Raw genomic sequence first — 15,664 nt, forward strand, 5'->3', positions numbered from 1 at the left:
CTGTTGTCATGTGAACGAGAGAATAGTAAATAGATAAGGGATGAAAAGGTTTTTCTGGAAGTTTATTCTGGTGTTCTTATTCTTGTTGTTTGTCAATAAACTTTCTTTATTCCTTTTAAGTTTTATGCCTGTTTTGCCCTTATTCTAATCCATATCTCACAGCAAGAAATAAGTAATTTTATAGTTATTGGTTTTAAACCACGACAACCTTCTATGGCTGTCCTCTAGTCAAGATTAAACTTCCTGATTTCCTTTAAAATTTCACAATTCAGCAGGTATTTTATAAAGTCCTTTCAGCCTAGTTGTTTTGCTTACCAAAGCAGTAAGCAAATGAATAACCCATGTTACAGTACCAAGAAGTATCAGGTAGCAGGATGAGAAGCAGAGGATCTATCAATGGTATGTAGCTAAAGATGTTAAAAAGATGTAGAAAAAAATAAAAGCAAACCACCAAAGTTTTGGAGGATGGTAACAAAAAAAACCCCAAAAACAAACAAACAAACAAACAAATAACCTTCTCCCTAAAAAAAAACCCCAAAAAACAAGAACAAAAAACCCAGCAAAATTCAAACACCATTATTTAAATATTATAATCTAAACCATTAATTAAAGTGATTGAAATACAACCCTCAAAGAAAGGAAATTCAGACTAACAAATAGGCCAAGGCACAGAGTTTAAATTTTGCATGACACAGGCTCTGAGTTGCCTAAACTGGTATCACTAGCATGGCTCAAAGCATTCTCACAACCCCTACCCCATTCTGCTTGTAACAACAGATCTGATCGAGGTTGATGGTCTGCTTTCCAAAAATACAATTGAAAACTAAGTACATTTTGATGAACTGCAAAGGTCAGAATTGCAACTACTTTTACCTAAAAGAGAGATAAAAAATTTGGCTTTTGTCAAAGTTAGGATTATTTTTTTCAGTATCCAAGTATAAGAAATCCCTCTAAAAATCTACAGGAGCTGCAAGCTACTACAACAGTCAGGTTCCTTAAAACTTTCACAGACACGCGGACCTTTGTTGCTCTTGAAAATCCTTTACATACAGGGAGCAGTTTAATCTAGGGAGTATCAGAATTTCAGAGAATTTTTTTTTCTTTTAACTAAAAGCTCCTCATAGCCTTTCATTTTACTTTTTGTATATAAAAGCAGAAGTACTTGGAGTTAAAAAACAGTATCAGTGGCTATCTCGTGGTTAACACCTTTACCTACATGTCTAAAAACTGTCTATCATCACACAGAATCATGCTGCATAAAATTCAGTGGCAACCACTTCTTTTTATGGACATCATGAGAAGAGGAAGCATGATCAGAGTATCCCTCTGGATCACATAAGGAGCTTGCACAAATGGATATGAAACTACAAGTCTAATTACTTGGACAGTGGTCCTAGACACCATGAAAGGAGATTCTCGCTTTAGATATCCTCCTGCACTGCATTAACAGTTTCAGATGCAGGCTGAATTCAGACAGAAAGTCAGATACAGGTTTTTCCTTTTCAAATCAGTTGGTTACTCCATTGGGATGAGAAAAAGCACACTATCTTTATCTAGACCATTCCTTTTCAGCTCTGTTCATCTTCTTCAGAACAGCTTTGGAAGAAGGAATATAAATCTTTTCACTCTACAGTCCAGCCAAAAGGTTGGTCTTCAGGGTAGTCCTCATACAAAAAGGACAGAAGTGGAAAATCACTGTAGCTATCTTACAATCTAAATGAGAGCTCTACCTAACAAGCTGCTATATCCTATATTTTTACATCACTGGGAAATGCAGCCTGTACTGCTTGCTGTCTGTGAAACCTGTACATGCAAATGACAAGGGAATTTTTAGCTATGTACGTTTGTATTTAATTTCATATTTCACTGGAGATACATTTTGTCCATCACATGGATGACAGGCACAATATCCACCTATTATCTGTAGTCCTAAATAAATAATAGTGGCAACAATCTGCTTCACTCACACACACTTGGGAATCCAGTTTAAAGGCAAAAGAGCATTTAATACATCAAGCATAAGGAACCTGCTCTTACAAAGCTGAACCTCAGTTCTACTGTGAAACACCCCTACAACTGAATGAGATACAATTCAACTCAGATTGTCATGTAGTATCAACTAAAGAATGATCAGACTTTCACGGCCAGGAAGAGAGATCCAATCAGCGAAACAGAAAGAAAGTTTTATTTTACAGACAAACCAGCACAACACAACAAACCAAAAGGCAGGGGGTGAAGGGGCAGGAACAGAACTTCCATCTCCTTGTTTAAAGACTGGGGGGATCTTGAGTCAGGTGGTGCCCAAGGGGCAATCATTCTGAGTACCTCTAATTAAGCAGTCTCTCCAGGAACACACTCCAGCAGCGGAACCCAGATTGGTCAAGCACTAATGCCCCATCCGTTTGGCCTGGCTGCCCCTCCAACTTCTTAGGACCCACTGCAGACAGCAACCCAAGCTCTGCATTTCAGAAAGTGAGAATGCAAAACAGCTTATTTAAAATATTTCCCTTCCCAATTTCCCAGGCAGAAGGCCTAATAAGAACAGAATAAATGAATTATCTTCTTTATGGTTTAGAGTCTATCCACACATGGGAAACAGGAGACATGGCTGTGTTCAAAGTACTGTCAAATACACAGGGTAAACACACCTGTAGAGAGTATTATCTCCAGCTAATCTCACAAAATTACTTTAACATTTTGTTTCCCCTAAAAAAGGTGAAACATTAAATAAACCTCTAAATTCACAATTTACCCTTTTAAGTCCAAGGGTCCTTTTAAGAAGACACAAACCATAACACTGCACAACTTGCACACTGACCAGAACAGGAACAGAATTTTGCACAGGCAAAGCTGCTTAGCCATTTTTTTCATAAAGTCCTGATTTGTCAGAGTAAAACCTTTTTACAAGACTTCACCAGTTCTGACAAAGCTTACTCTACATGCAAATTTTCTCATTTTGGGTCAAAATGAGAGAGACTATTAATTATTCTTGATTAAGATCAGGAAATTCTTTTTTTCTCCTCCACCTACACTCTAATCACCTGCAGACAGAAACAGCTTGCTACCCCAACCAACGAATCTGATGGAGAATATATTAGTTGCAGTTTTTAGACAGACACTGCTTTGTCCTGAGGCACACTGGAAGATGGTTGGGTTGGGGTTGTCGTGGTTTTTTTTTAAAAAAATAATGTTGCCAGTAACAGAAAATCATTTCCCACTTACCCCTAAACTATCTGATTTTGCTAATATTCTGTCCTAACCCAACAAAGACTAATTAACTGTGAGAAGACATTTAACTCAATGGGACTCCACTGTTCAGCTTGCACATGAAAAAATTGGGCCTTACACTGAACAACTTCACATCAGTGTATAAACCGTCATATACAGGATCAAACATAAAATTTTCACAGTCTGTATGAAGTAATGTGCTCTATCAGATTTACACAAACCCAAAGTCCTTAAGATAGGTATCTCCAGAGCAAGGTCAAATTTCTGCAGAGCCAGGAGTATCAAAGCCTGGCTGCAAAAGCTAGCTAAGCTTCAAAGTTCAACCACAAATAAAAGAGTTGTGTACATCCCACTGACTTTCTTTTCTCCCATTCTGACATTAAATTTAAAGACACACTATAAATAAAATATAGAAAAAACACAAGTATTATTCCAATGAAAAAAACCCCAAAACAATAGAGGGGATACATACTTTTCAATGCTGATACATAGAACTTTTGGTCATTTTTTCCCCATCAAACAACATTTAAAACACTGCAGATTCCAAAAGCACTTATTTTCATAGTACACAGGACACAAGTCAGTACTGATATAACAACTCCCATTCACTGTCATCTGATCATCACTGGATTAGACAGACCAGTGTCAGGCCAGTGCTACTGGTGAATATAGACTCTCTTTTATCTCTGAAGTAAGGGACCACAGAATATTTACATTTACAGCAAGTATTTTCCCAAGTAACTGGATTTTTTGTGCAAAATAATGCCAAAGGCCTCTGGCTAGTATTTTATTACTTCTCAACACTACTTACTACTAACCAGCAGCTCTTTTCCTTTCAAAAGCCAAAAAGAGGATGAAAGTCAATGTTCCAGCGTGTATTGATCAGCACTGGTTTTGCCTCTGTTTTTCACTCAAGAGAGAACAGGGAGGTGAAAGAGTAAAAAAAGCCACCAGGCACCTACCTTACACGGATGGAGACTTAAGCTCTTATACATAACTTAGTGACTCGTATCTCCGAATGTACAAACCAACTATTCTAGAGTCAGTCTCCTCGGCCTGACCAAAATTCCAGCCTGGAAAACTCCCCCAGCACAGGTTTCACCCAAACCAGTATCCCTGCACAAAGAGCTTCTGTTAGTGAATCTGGCGAGAATTCCTTACTCGCCCAGTTCCCACCAGCTCCTGAAAGAACATCCATCTGAAAAGCTGCCTACCCTGTTTTTGGAGTACAGCTTCCTAGGAGCCCATCCTAGAAGGCACACCTTCTGTAATCAAAAACCTTTGCCCTGCTGACACTTGTCTCTGTTTTTCGATTTTATTAAAACGCCTAATCTGATACCCGATTACCAACCCAGAAGGATTCCAAGGATATTAAAACCCATTACTGATGCCAAAAACAGTCAAAATTACTTGTAACAAGCTTGTAACTTGTAACTGCCCAGTCCTGCAGCACTTACTGAGGCAAAGCCAGGAGAGACAGAATACCCAAAATGGGATGGAACAGAAAAAGAAGGCAAGCTTGACCACTGTATTGGAGACATTGTGGGACTGAACATGCTTCAGAAACATTTGGAGTAGCCTACTATGTTCTCAACCTATTTGAGGAATGCAGACTGCTTTGGAGAAGGAAAAACAATCACCTACTCAAGACTCCTACAAGCTACTGTTTTAGCACATTTACCAGAAAACGTCAAGATTAATTAAGAATAAAACTACTCAAGAAAAAACAAGAGATCACACACTGTAAAATCAAGTCTGACTGGAATCTCATTTCCAACAATATTTTCAAAAGTAGCACTCCACATACTGTTTTAAGCAATACAGAATATCCTTGAGGAAAAATGCAGATTTAATAACTTTGGTAATCTCAAATGCTAAAATAATTATCTGCTAGCTGCATTCACCACACAAACTTAAGACCATCAAAACCTTACACCACTCCTCTTACAGGTCTGTATCATATACACCCAAGTTAAATGACATAAATACTGCTGATTCTACAGCGCACTAAGAAGCAAAGAATAATACCATCCATATATCTGTGTGATTTACTTAACAATAGGTACAGGTTCATTTTCATGGCTTAAATTTTTAACTTCAGACCACTTAAAAAAAAAATTACTAACATCTACAATTTATACCTTCACTGCCAGAGAAAATGGCTCTCATCCAAAACTATTTTACAGCAGTTTACAGCAAGATTATTTGGTGTTTACAACAAAAACCCACACACTTTACAAACCTAAGATTTTTTAAAACTGCCAACCTATTTCACTTGGCAGATTACAAAAGGAATGTTTCCCAGAAGACAGAGCATGAGAGGCTATGTGCCCTATATATATACACAAAAAGAAGCAATGTTAGGGGAGTAGCACCTGGACAGAAATGTCTATATACAGCATTCTATGCTTGGCTTTACCTGCAAGAAAGATTTTTTTCATATTCCTTCAATGGAGCTTAAAGTCAGAGGCAGAACAAGTCAGCCAATGTACTTATATCCATGCTAAACAAACACTTATATTTAACTTGCATGGTTTTCTTGGTGATGCAGCAACCAAGAAAGAATTTTTTAGGTAACGTGTAGCTTACATCCCTGTGATAAGTGAGGCTGAGTTCCTCAGAGTCCAAAGTGTTTAAGTGAATGGTTAAGGAGACAGAAAAGGACCAATAATTTCCAAAGTATTTTATCTTGATATTTTTCCAGAAAAAAAATCATGAGTGATATTAACTTAATTAATGTAAAGATAGGTTCTTGAATCCATGTTACAAACCAATGAAGAGCAATTAGATTTGCAAAGCCATACACCTCAAACCCTTCTGAAATTGCTTGGAGTTCCAGATGCTTATTGTTTGCATGCCTGTACATGACAAAAGAAGACCATGAAAACTGGCAAAAGAAAATATCCAGAGCAACATTCATTTAAGTGAGCTTAAGGACTTGAAGAGCTAAATTTCTAACACTTTGATTCGAAAATTTTAGTTCTCGCAGTAAGTAGACAAAGCCAGCTTTTTCTTCATGTTGCTGATTCAAATTCAGTCTGTGTAGACTCTAGCAAAGTTTGTGTACCCTTTTCCATAACCTTAATGTATCAGTCAACACTTTACATACAGTCAGCTTTCCATTTTCATCCAGGGCAATAATTACAGGCCAGTTTGTTTTCAGCTTGGTTTTAGTCACCAGGAGAAGCTGAAGTAGGCAACAGATTTTTGTTTCAATAGCTTAAGATCATTCAGCTACAGTGGGAAAAAACCTTCTGCAACAAAGAACTCTAAAGCTATGAGTTTCTAAATGTTTCTCTCAAAAGTAATCTAACTATTTTTAACACAGAAATTCATTCAACTTGCACAGTGCAGTGTTTTAATTCAGAAATCAATTATTTCCAGAGGAAAAAACAGAAACAATAATAAAAGCAGGAAAGTACTGTGAACCATGAATCTTTATATTCCGCTGTATAAAAGATATATTTTCATTATATAAAGCTGCTTTTAACCCTGGACAATAAATATCCCATTACAAGCACAATCATCTTCTTTTCTACAAGAATATACTATTTTATGTAACTTGACATCTGAAATATTCAAGAAAAATTTTTAAGAACATTTTTTTAAAGGATACTTCCTTCTCTAATACTAAAAACTTACTGGGAGGCTGCAGGACAGAGGTGGTAAGAACTCAGGACTTTTGTCTTCTGAAGACTGATACTTATTTCCAGAAAATTAAGTTTGCAACAAAACAGAATGCAATCAAATTTTGGAATAAAGGTAAGGAGAGGGAACATTACAGATATAATTATTTCTCTTCTGAAAATTAAAAACCATAAAAAGAGTAAATTCAAAGTTCTGTATTTGCTCTCAGTTTAATACTTTATAGTACAAAATACACAGTTATATGGCATAAGATATCTCTATTCTGTTTTTCATCTTATCGAATTTATACTCAAGCCATTTTAACATCTGCATTACATTCCCTTTTATACTATTTGTATCTTATTTTCTTCCTTGGAGCATCAGAACTGCTTGAGCTACTCTCTCTAATTTGTTGCTAACACACATTAAAGCCCTATCAACATAACACTAAAGCACACACCAGCTGAGAACAGTCTCCTTCCCATCTATTTTATGTTATTGCATTGTACTAGCCAAACACTACCAAAGTAGTGCTGCTTAGGCCCAAGAGGGCAGTAAAGCAAGAGAAAAAAAGGCACTTGAGTAAGGGATTACCCTGGACTATGGCCCCAGTTTCACCAACAACAGCATAGCAAATATGTAGAGAACTCTGGGTCTCTGGGAAGCCCTACCAAATGAAGTCCTGCAACTGTTTATGTTCAAATTATTGTAAGACTATAAAATAAACCATAAAAAAGAGCAGAAATAATTAACTTGCTTTGTAAGAACAGATTTTTGTTAGGAGTTCACTCTATCACTCCACCAATTCACTATGCTAAGGAGAGTCAGAAGTTGTAATCTACGCACAGAACAATAAGGACCATTTCTTCAAACCATCCCTCTCCAAGAGTAACCCAAGGTTACTGAACAACTTCACAGTCTAGGATCAAAGAAATTAATAGCATAGTATAAATTAATACACAACTGTTTTTTAGATTTCAGTATGTCACATTTTTAGGAAGCTTAGAATTATCCATCACGTCTCCTGAATCCATGCAAACACTCTGATGCTGCAATACATGGAATGCAATAAAGTGATGCTCATGAAATCCCTAAAAACAACACAGAGCTTCTCCCTAACTACTCCATACCCTTGCAGTTATCCAGGGAGTTAGCTACTGTGGGTATATCTGTGTAACAGTACACTGCTATCACTTATTGTTTTAAGTGCTAAGGCTATTCATTTCATACATTTCAACTTTAAAAAAATCTACTTAAATCTCAAAACTTGGGATATAGGGAATATGTCCCCAGTTAAGCATACAATAGGCAAACCTGTTTCAAGTAAAAGCACAGTTCAAAACACAGTGCAAAGCCACAAACCCAAGAAATATTAAATAGGAAATGAAGACTCCATTCAAGCACAGTTTAACACATCAAAAAACTAAGCATTTTGAAAAAGCTGAAATTATCTTTCTTAAGTTACACATAAAACTGTGACTTATGACTACTGTTTTGTTGCATAAGTGTCAAAAAATACCTACACATTCTCTAGTTCTTCAGTCTTCCAGCCAAACTAATTTATTTCACAATTGTACCAAAGGTTCAGTATTTTCTACAATCCAAATATGTATCTATTAGCGCAAACAAAAACTAGAAACAGAACTAGCTGTATTTTTTCCACCCCAAGCAGAAATGCAAATGCATTATTCCTCGAGTACTTGCACAGACAGCAACTCTCCAAGACAGGAGGCCTGCAGCAGGCCTATTTAACTACAGGTGTATTAAGAGAATGGACATGGCATAAATATTACTGGCCTGTAGAAAAGAGGGGTTGGGCCCTCACAGAGAAAGGGCACAAGAATTTTTTAAGGGGAAGTCAGTTTCCCTGACTAAAGCATATTCTGCAATGAACTTCTTTAATGCAGTAACGCACTCCACAAGAAAAAAAACATTGTGTTCCAAACTAAGATGATTTTGAAAATATAGGAAGACAAAAATAAAAAGAGGCCACAAAGACGTACTCAAAGTACCCTCACATCACAGAAGCATCATCCTCTGCATCTCTCAAAACCCCGTTGTTTCGCAAAGGCTTTTTTCTTAAGCTAACGGGTTGGCATGGGGTAGTTGTTTTCTAAGAGAAGTTGGAACCATGAGGCAAAGAGAGTGTAAAAAGCAGTTCGAAGAACAATGAAAGCGAATAAAGTTTGCGGGTTTGGTAATGCTTTTCTTAAAGTCAAGTTCTTAAGTGGTGTCTGTCACAGAAAAGAGCCTCTCTCGCTCGCCCCTTCGGAAAGCCTTGGTGCAACCTCACCTCTCAACAACCCGGGGTTCCTTCACAGCACAAACCCCGGCACGGGCTGCCCAAATCGCCACCTCCGGACACCCGTCCCGCCGGAGACGGGGACGCACAAGCCTCAACTGAAGGCGGGTTTCACGGCGGGGTACAGGGAAATCAGCCCAATTCCGCCGCCCCCCATAATGGCACCAGCAGGCGCGGGGTGCATTCGGCCAGCGGCCCAGGCAAGCAGCACAGGAACCCGGCTGGCCCCGCTGCAGCGAATGGCGGGGGCGAGAGACTGCCCTGGACCCCCTCCTGTCACGGCGGGGGCTGGGCAGCGCCTCGCCGCCCCGGGCCCGGCACTCCTTCCCGCCCGCCCGCCTCGCAGGCCGCGCCGCGGCCCCGGTGCGTCCGCAGGGCCTGGCACCGCCGCGGGCTCGGGGAGCCCAGCAAACAAAGGGAGCGGAGGCCGGGGCCGCGGCTCGGGAAGAGGGCGGCGGGCAAGTAGCGAACAGGACCGGCCCCATCCACCGGTTCCGCCTGCACCGCACCAGCCCTCCGCGGCCAGCGGTGAAGGGAGAGGGGAGCCGGGCCGCAGTGCGCCCGCTGCCCCGGGGACGCTCACCCAGCGGAGGCCGCGGTGTCCCGCTCCCGGCGCGGGCCTCTTCCCGGGCACCTCAGCGCTGCGGCCCGGCCTGCGCCGGCGCCCGGGCTCGGCGGGGAGCAACCTCCGGGGGTGGCGGAGCGGCACTCACCGAGGAGGAGGAGAAGGAGGAGCTGGCTCTGCTGTTGCTTTCGCGGGGCCCGGCCCGGCTTCGGCTCTGGCTCCCTCCCTCGCCGAGCCGCCGCCTCCCTGTTCCTGGCGCCGCCGCCGCCGCCGATTCCTCCGCCTCCTCTGCCCCCACCCCTCCGTCCTCGGAGGGGCGCACGGGGGCGGCGAGCTCGCGATGGCCGCCTCCTGCAGCAGGCACGGCTACGGCTGCGGCGCCCGCACACAGCCCGGCGGCGGCAGGAGGGCCGCGGGCATCCCCGCTCCGTCCTCCGTCTGCCCGGCCGCCCCCGCCGCCCGGCGGACTCTACCAGCCCTCTGCGGCCCGTCTGCCCCGCAGCAGCCGGGCCCCCTCCCTTACTCGGGTCTGGGCGCCTCGCCCCGGGCCCGTTCCCTCTTGGCGGCCGCGGGAAACCCGCGGGGGGCGGCCGGGAGCCGCGCTGGAACGGAGGCAGGAAGGCGGTGTGGCTTTGTTAGCCCTGGCCCTTTGCTCGCTTCCCCGCGATCTCCGGTGTGTGACCGCCCCGCTGGGCTACAGGAGCTCATCGGCGAAGTTCAGGGGGAGCTACCTCCCGTCCTCGTTCCGGCGGGGGCAGCCCCTCCCTGGTAGCGCCCGGCCGGAGGGGTCCCTCAGCCTTCCCTCCCTGCCCCGCCGCCGGCCATGGGCGCTCCCCCCTCGGGCCGCGCTGCTCTGGAGAGGAAGCGAGAGAGGGAGAGAGGGGATTTCTCCTCCGCTTCACCTTCCCTCACACCTCCTTTTCCTTGGCGTGAAAGCGACGCGCCAGAACAGGCATTACTTTTGTGCTTAACTCTGCTTCACAGATCTCCCCGAGAAAAGTGACACTAAACTTCAGGCATATCAGCTGTGCTGCAGCAACTTCAGCCAAGCAGACTGCTTTGATTGCTTGTTCTCTGGTCTGTTTAAAAATAAAATGCTAACTCGAGAGCAAGAAAACAATTCTTAATTTAGGTAGGATGTGTGAGACTGATGGCAGCGACTGGCAGGGGACAAAGAATTAAAATTTGTGGACAATACAGCTCTTAAAAGTTGTCGCAAGTCATGTTTGCCGACTGATGTGGAGCTAGTAAAATACTATGTTTTTTTCCTGCTTCTGGTATATATAACTGATGTAAATCAACAACCCAATTTGCACAGATAAGCATAATTTGCTTACCTATGTAGTCGCATGACAGTCAGTAAATTATTCATATGACTTATTATGAAACTACTGATCTCAAGGTTAAAAAGAATCCGTTGAAACACAAGATTGTGAGAATGTTCATGCACATTCTGCTTGAATTCTTCTATGAGATCAGAGGTGTTTGTGAGTTGAAGTCAGTGACTTGTTTAATTGCCAAGGTTATTTGAGGTCAGACTGCCCTGATTGCATTCACATTCTTATATCTCAGGCATTTATATAGTTAAAGACTTTCCTTGAGTCTCATCCAAAGGTTGTATGCGTCCTTATGTATCTTATCAACCTCAGTTTCTGGCAGGCCAGGACCATTTCAGGAGATGATGACTCTAATCAGAATTGCAGAAAGAAATTTTTTTTTCAAATATAAAGTTTGACTTTTTCATTTATGTATATAATGACTTATGTTTTTGTTAAGTGATTTTAGATTAAAACTGTTTGTTTTACAATTATGATTACGTGTTATCAGTGGGATAACAAAGCTAAGAATCGCTTCAAGTGGATCACAAGAAACCTTATGGATTTTAACTTTTGTTTGCAAAACCAATGTTGTTGATATGAAAAATACAAATGACTTTCTAGGCTGGCAGTAGTGTTCAAAGAAAGAAAATTAAACAAGTAAAAAAAATATGTACTTTTTTTTTACAACATAGAGTGTTCCTTTTTTCCCTAGATGAACTGTTGTAAATTTAACAACCTAGTTAAAAAGGAGAATAAGAGAAAGCAAGAAAGACTCTGATTGAGAAAGTTTCAGTTTAATTTCTGTGCAGTTTTATCATTTTCTCAAACAAGGAGTTTTTCTTTGTGTGTGTATGTTCTTACCTTCTTTTCAGGCCTCCTCCTTTGGATACAAGCATTTGAACAAGTAATTATTTTCAGGATCTTGCTTTTGTTCATGCTTGACATACATACATAGTGTGAAGTTAAGCTGTGTTTTCAGCAGCAGCTGCAGGACAATAGCAGGTGTATGTGAAGAAGCCAACTGGATTTAAAATGCTTGTCCTTCATGTTGCTTTCAGGGTCCATTTACCATAGGCAACTTTTCCCATCATCTACATTGCATGTGAGACAATTTTTTTAAATTGTCTAAGAATTTTTATTCTTCGGTCTCCCAAACTATTAAAAAACAGTTTAATCTCGATGATGAGTTTTCAACAGCCCATGTGTTGACCAAAGTTTTCCACGTGTCTGAAACTGCCTCCTTGTCAGTTTTATGAATCAAAGGACTTAGTTTTTTTACAGCAATGGGACTGATAGACAACAGGAAGGTTGAAGAAAAGTAATGCAAAACACTTGGTGACTTTTTCCCCCCACGTCTTCCATACCTTAATTTTCTTCTCACTAGGGATGGTGTTAAATATGGCTTAAATTAGCATCACTATTCCAAGTACTCACCTTTCTCATTTTCTCTCCATCTCCTTCCCACCTCCTGCCCATGCACACCCTTCACTTTTTTCATGGTGGCTTCAGGCCTCATTGGTCCTCTCTAAGGCAGCTCTGATGGCAAAATCTCTTGGGGTTCATTTTCCTAACAATAAATCATGACATAAAGAAGAACCAGTGTTTTATTTCTCACATCACATTCTTTTCCATAGGCTACCAGTGTGCTTTCGGCTTGTCTTAGCCTAACATATAGCTTCAAATTTAGGATAGACATTTCCCATCAAAATGTGGCAGCTAACAGCTGTATCTTAGTGAGAGCAACAGTTTATCACCAAGTCTGAAATTATGTGTGCTACTGATGTTGCATCTTGGATGGCAGACAAGGAGAATGCAAACAGAATCACTCAGGTGAGGTTTTTTGGGGGTTTCAAAACACATATTGAACTAAATTGGGCTGTTTGTACTTTGAGGCATCTTGTTTTAATGTTCTCTGTATGTATCACCTATCAGACTTGTCTCACAGTTGCTAGCTTTTTTGAAATTATGAGAACTAGAAATTTGGTCCTAGTAGTAGAAAATCCAAATCTTTCATATCTGATTTCCTTATATTTGGGAGCTTCTAAAATCAGGAACTGATTAAAACCCCAGTTTTAATTACTTTTGGGTTACATGTTGATGTGCTCTCTATTTTGATATGTTTATATATTTTTTCTCATTATACTCAAAACTATAATTACAAACTATTTCATTATTTTTGAGATCAAAATATTGAGATCAAAATACAAATCTGTAGTTCAGAGGGACAGGTCAGAAACTTATGAACTCAAATTAATTCATTGGCAACAAAGCCAATGTTATGTCCACTATAACTATTTTTTTGTCATTGCTACCTGCCTGCCTCACTTAGGTTATCATCATCTTGTAACAACTTCCCCAGCCCTAGCTCTTTGGCCTGAATTGTGGTGGGAGGTTAGTGCCTTTGTCTTATTGCTCTTGCAGGCACATAACTGTGATTATATCTTAAGGACCCAGGTGCCTTCCTTTCCTGTTCTGTTCAGTAGATTTAAGAAAGGGAATTTGTTGTCATTTTGCTGGAATGTTCAAATTATTGTAATACTTTGCAGGAACTTGATCTTGTAAATGGTAAGTGTTCAGATGGCCTTGAAAAAACTTATGCTTGTAAGGAAAACCATATATACAAAATCACAAAATTGTTGGTAATTTTTTGTAACTGTGGACTAATTTTCTGATTTTTAATTCCTGGACTCCTTTTTTATTATATGCACTTTATGTATTCCTTTCTTTGTATTTTAAATAATACTATATTATCTATATATTATATTATTATATATCACATCATCACATATAGTTTTCAGACAGTGTAGGTTGTTCCATTTCATTTTCTCATAGAGTCTTGCATATTTTCTGTTGATAAATTCAATTTCTATTATAAAAGTTAACTTATGTAAATATTTTCAAAGTCTTTTTGTTGTTGTTGTTTTTGTTTTCTTTCCTTTTTTTGGAGGGACTTTCCCCTCCATCGAGTTTAATAGTATTGTTATGAAAAAAAAAAACCACCAAAATGAGGTGAAGTGTACAGGAAGTTCTTTCACACAGACAAACCTTTTGTCTCAGATTGGAGTTAATCATATTCTGACACTGCTGGAATTAGTTTAAGGTATAGATGGAATTAAGACCTCTTACAGTTATCAAAGAACTGTCACACATAAAAATAATGTGCTATATTTTAATCAGAGTACTGCTATTGCTTCTGCTTCATGCCATGGTTATGTCATGATACACTGTATCTCTAAAGATTATGTATAAAAACCAGTCCTTATTTACATGGGTATTTTTCTAAAATACACCTATTTTTGAATGCCAATCTCCCCTCTCAATTAATGTCATTTCAAGAGTAAATATACTTAAAAATTATTGATAAGTACTTCTGAAATTAAGATTCTTAATTTCATAGCAAAGTTTTCTACTGATGATAGGTGTTCTTTTTTTAGTAAGAGCACAGCTCAGTGTTTTCTTACATTGAAGTTTTCTAACAATTATATTCCAGTAGAAAACAGCATTAAGCAAAATGACATCTCTAGTAACAAATCACACCACAAGGTGACTAACTTCTAATCTGTTGAGTAATGGAGAAAAGGAGGAGTCATTTTAATTGTTTATGTATCAAAAACTGAATAGTCAGGAAAAATTTGGCCCCACAAATTGATTCCTTTTAAAGTCAAAGAAATAAAATACCGCTTTTCTTGTCGACAAAGATGCACAGTAAATCATGACTATAGCTGGCAGCAAATAGCACTATACAGTGAGGTTAGCTTATGTATCTTATTCATTGATCGTCCATATCGCCTGTACATTCACTTGTAATCTATTTCAGGTCTGCAGTGAGTCATGTAGATTTAGAGATTCAGAAAGATAGGCAAGGTGGAGAACTTGCCCCAGCTCAGACCTCATCTGTATAATCACTGTTAACACAGTCTGAACTTCTTGGCACAGAGGACTTTGACCTGGAGCAGGACATTGCTAACAAAGACAATATATATGAAGCCTATACTCTCAAAGCTAATGCATTGGTGCACATATGTTGTGTTTCATCTGTTTCCCCATACTAGTTCATCAAAATAATATATCTAGAAAGTTACAGTCATGTATTTTTCTTATAACAGTAATGCAGAAACTTCACAAGGACTTCCTTGTAGTGTTTCTTCCATTAAAAAGTAAGAATTTTTACACCTACTAGTGTCATGCTTTTTTTTTTTTTTTTAAAGAAAAAAGAATTACATTTGAACATTCTTCCCTGTATCTGGATTTATTATATTCAATATCTTAATTGTTTTCTACAATGCAGCTCATGAGTTTGGCTTTTTAGGCCTTACTTCAGTATTCACAGCTGGCACAAGGAGTTCACATAAAGACAATCATTTTGGAAAGCAAGTGCCAAAGACAAATAAAAACAAATCCAAATATCAGTTTACTAAAACATTCTGAGTTTTGGATCATGTTTTTGCCATAGCTCTGGAGGGTCAAATGAGATTTGTGGGATTTGACAGATTGTGTCAAGGGTGTGTTGTTCTGTTTTCTGGTTTCTCTGTCTGAGGAAGTGAAACTGGTCCAAAAAATACTGCGTTTGAACTGCTTTTTCAGAGTAGAGTTCACGAAATAAGTGTGCCCCAAAATTTTCAA

General features: G+C 39.9%; 1 protein-coding gene across 2 annotated transcripts in view; it reads right to left on the reverse strand.

Annotated features, from left to right (window-relative positions):
- SOCS6 (suppressor of cytokine signaling 6) overlaps positions 1 to 9,960 on the reverse strand; it is a 29,746-nt gene extending 19,786 nt beyond the window's left edge. The window contains exon 1 of one of the 2 annotated variants that reach the window (XM_015619406.3): positions 9,871 to 9,960. The gene's annotated coding sequence lies outside the window, so the exon portion shown is untranslated. Of the gene's footprint in view, positions 1 to 9,740; positions 9,838 to 9,870 lie in introns of those variants that run through there. The other variant, XM_015619409.3, reaches the window with a different exon arrangement.
- Between the last annotated feature and the right edge of the window lie 5,704 nt (positions 9,961 to 15,664).

Source organism: Parus major, chromosome 2 (assembly GCF_001522545.3).
Source record: "Parus major isolate Abel chromosome 2, Parus_major1.1, whole genome shotgun sequence".
Lineage (NCBI taxonomy): Eukaryota > Metazoa > Chordata > Aves > Passeriformes > Paridae > Parus > Parus major.